The following is a 4298-nucleotide window of genomic DNA, read 5'->3' as shown; positions in this document are numbered from 1 at the left end:
AATATTTGCAAAAGGCCCTGATAAGAAGATGAGAAGACAAGCTACAGACCAAGAGAAAATCTTTGCAAACCATATATCCAACAAAAGATACATGTAAAGAAATCTCAAAGCTCAATAGTAAACCATCAATTACAAAAGGAACAAAAGACATGAACAGAAATTTCACCAAAAAATGAAAAATAAGCACATAAAAAGACACTCAGTATCATTTATCCATTAAGGAAAGGCAAACAGTCACAATGCAATATTAGTACACATCTCTCAGAGTGCCTAAAAAAAAATAGTGACAACAGCAAATACTGACTGGATGTGGAGAAGCTGAATCCCTTGCACTTTGCTGGTGGGGATGTAAAATGGTATAGCCACTCCATAAAACAACTTGGCACTTTCTTAAAAACTAAACATGTGTTGATGGGAATGTAAATTGATACAGCCACTATGGAGAACAGTATGGAGGTTCCTTAAAAAACTAAAAACAGAACTACCATACGACCCAGCAGTCCCACTACTGGGCATATACCCTGAGAAAACCATAATTCAAAAAGAGTCATGTACCAAAATGTTCATTGCAGCTCTATTTACAATAGCCAGGACATGGAAGCAACCTAAGTGTCCATCAACAGATGAATGGATAAAGAAGATGTGGCACATATATGCAATGGAATATTACTTAGCCATAAAAAGAAACAAAACTGAGTTATTTGTAGTGAGGTGGATGGACCTAGAGTCTGTCATACAGAGTGAAGTAAGTCAGAAAGAGGAAAACAAATACTGTATGCTAACACATATATATGGAATCTAAAAAAAAAAGAAAATGGTCAGAAGAACCTAGGGGCAAGATGGGAATAAAGATGCAGACCTACTAGAGAATGCACTTGAGGATACAGGGAGGGGGAAGGGTAAGCTGGGACAAAATAAGAGAGTGGCACGGACATATATACACTACCAAACGTAAAATAGGTAGCTAGTGGGAAGCAGCCGCATAGCACAGAGTGATCAGCTCGGCGCTTTGTGACCACCTAGAGGGGTGGGATAGGGAGGGTGGGAGGGAGGGAGATGCGAGAGGGAAGAGATATGGGGACATATGTATATGTATAACAGATTCACTTTGTTATAAAGCAGAAACTAACACACCATTGTAAAGCAATTATACTCTAATAAAGATGTTAAAAAAAAAAACTAGGGGGCTTCCCTGGTGGCGCAGTGGTTGAGAGTCCGCCTGCCGATGCAGGGGACACGGGTTCGTGCCCCGGTCCAGGAAGATCCCACATGCCGCGGAGCGGCTGCGCCCGTGAGCCGTGGCCGCTGAGCCTGTGCGTCCGGAGCCTGTGCTCCGCAACGGGAGAGGCCACAACAGTGAGAGGCCCTTGTACCGCAAAAAAAAAAAAAAAAAAACTAAACATGTACCTTTCGTATGACCCAGCAACTTCACTCCTGGACATTTAATCCAGAGAAATGCAAACATATGTTCATACAAAAACCTACATATGGATATTTATAGCATATAAATTGACTAATTGAACTTGATCAAACTGTAAAACTTCTGTTCTTCAAAAGATATAGTAAGAAAATTAAAAGGGAAGCCACAGACTGGGAGAAAAAATATTTGTAAATAGCATATCCAACAAAAGACTTGTATCCAGAATATATAAAGAACTTTCAAAACTCAAGATTAGGAAAACAAACAACCCAATTTAAAAAATGGGCGAAAGATTTGAAGAGACACTTCACCAGTGAAGGTATTCAAATGGCAAAGAAACACACAAAAAGGAGCTCAACATTATTTGCTGTTAAGGGAATGCAAATCAAAGCCACAATGTGCCACCATTACACACCCATTAGAATGGCTAGCATTTTAAAAAAATATTAATAATACCAAGTGCTGGCTAAGGTGCAGAGCAATTGGTGGGAATGCAAAATGGTCCACTCACTTTGCAAAATAGTTTGGGAGTCTCTTATAAAGTTAAGCATACCTACCATATGACCCATTGATCCCATGCCTAGGTATATACCCCAGAGAAATGAAAACATGTGTCCAAAGACTTGTATTCATAGCAGCTTTGTTAATAATATCCCCAAATTGAAAAGACGTCAGGGACTTCCCTAGTGGTCCAGTGGTTAAGACCCCACGCATCCACTGCAGGAGGCACAGGTTCGATCCCTGGTCGGGGAACTCAGATCCCGCAAGCCATGGGTGCAGCCAAAAAAAAAGAAAGGAAAAAGAAGAGACTCCAAATGTCAGTCAACTGGTGAATGAATAAACAAACTATGATGCATTGATACATACAACAACATGGATGAATCCAAAAGTATTATGTTAAGCGAAAGAAGACAGACAAGAGAAGTCTGTGTGATATATTCGTATGACATTCTGGAAAAGTCAAAACTATAGTGACAGAGAGCAGGTCAGTGGATGCCAAGATTGTGGGCAGGAGACTGATTGCAAAGGGCCACATGGGAGCCTTTCGGGATGTTGCAGGTGTTCTAAATCACGACTGAAGTGGTGGTTACATGACTATAGATTTGTCAGTATCCATTCAATTTTACACTTAAAATTGGCTAATTTTAGTGCATGTACATTATATGTCAATTAAGCTGATTAAAAAAAAATCAATAGGAGTCTCCTGATGCGATGCTCTGAGAAGACACAACACTACCTATGAAGTTTTTCTAACAAAAGTATTTAACTAGGATCTACTCTTGAATAAACTCTCAGGCTAGCCAGATTATGAGACAGTCTATAAGACAACCGGCCTGAAATATTGAAAAACTGTCAGTATCATGAGAGACAAAAGAAGGAGACTAAAGAGCCACAAGAACTAAATAACAATGTGTAATCCTTGATTGAATTCTGTATTAGGAAAAGGAAAACTATAAAGAATATAATTGGGACAATTGGGGAAATTTGAGTATGGACAATTTATTAGTTAATAGTACTACCGTATGAATGTTGTTTCCCAAGTATTTTGTTTATGTAAGAAGATGCTCTTGTTTTTAGGAGATACATGGTGAAGATTTTGGGGTGAAGTTCAAGTGTCAAAATGATTGCATCTATCAAGCGGTTCAGGAAAACAAAACAAAACAGAGAGGGGGAAGGGAGGGGAGGGAGAACGTATAAAAAGTTAAAGGAACTATAAACAATTGGTGAATATAGGTGGAGAGTATATGGGTATTCATTGTATTATTCTTTTAATTTTTCTGTAGTTTTGAAATTTTTCAAAGTGAAAATTTGAGAAATAAACTTGGTTTGAGACTTTGAGATTGCAAATTTTAAATCAAGATTTTAAAAAAATGTTGCATACTCAGTCATATGCTCTCACTAGAAATATTAATAAACAGAACAAAGTGTTTTTGTACCTTTAACAAACAAAAGTTTTCAATGTAGAAAAATTCAGTGGGAGAAGATACACATTGTTCAATACATTCATTAGAAGAACAGCTCTTTGGAAAAGAAACCTATATAGCCCACCTGAACATTAATTATACCTGGATTAAAGTTCACTGTCAAAATTCAAACCATAAAAATTGAACATTTATTGACTAAGTATATCCTTTGTACTTGGAGAAGACTTTCCAAGTATAAAAGACATTGAAGGGAGCAGAAAAAGATTAATAGATTTGATAATGAAATTAAAACTTTTGGAACATTGAAAACATAACATTAGACAATAAATGGTTTAAGCAGATACAACAAATGATGGCTTATCAGATTTATCTCCAATATGTAAAAATAATATCATACACATTTGGTAAGGAATATTCTAGGACTAATGGAAAATAAGCCAAGAATTCAGTCACAAAACAGAAATAAAAACGGCTGACAAACCTAAAATTGTATTTAACCTTAAATGGAGTCAGAGAAATATAACTGGAATACTATAATGAGTCTATTTCTATGAAATCAATGTCATAAATTTTTAAAAAGTGGTAATTTCCCTATTGCTGAGGAAAATGGGGAATCCATACTTTCTCTCATTTCTGGTGGTACAAGTTTTCTAAAAAGCAATTGGAGAATATCTATTTAGAGCCTTAAAATATCCATACTCTAGTAAGACAACCTAAGGAAATAATCAGAGATGCAGACCAAGATTTATGCACTAAGTTAATCTTTGTAACATTATATAAAGTAGTGAGGATATGGAAGTAGCAGGAATGGCTTGTGATTAGGGGTCGATTAAATCCATTTCAGTACGTACAAGAAAACAATATGATGCAGTGATTAAGAAGCATTATGAAACATTTTTTAATGACATGAGGAATTACTAAGATATAAATACTAAGGGAAAAAAATCAGAGTT

Source organism: Phocoena phocoena, chromosome X (assembly GCF_963924675.1).
Source record: "Phocoena phocoena chromosome X, mPhoPho1.1, whole genome shotgun sequence".
Taxonomy (NCBI): Eukaryota; Metazoa; Chordata; class Mammalia; order Artiodactyla; family Phocoenidae; genus Phocoena; species Phocoena phocoena.
Note: the sequence above shows the minus strand (reverse complement) of the source record.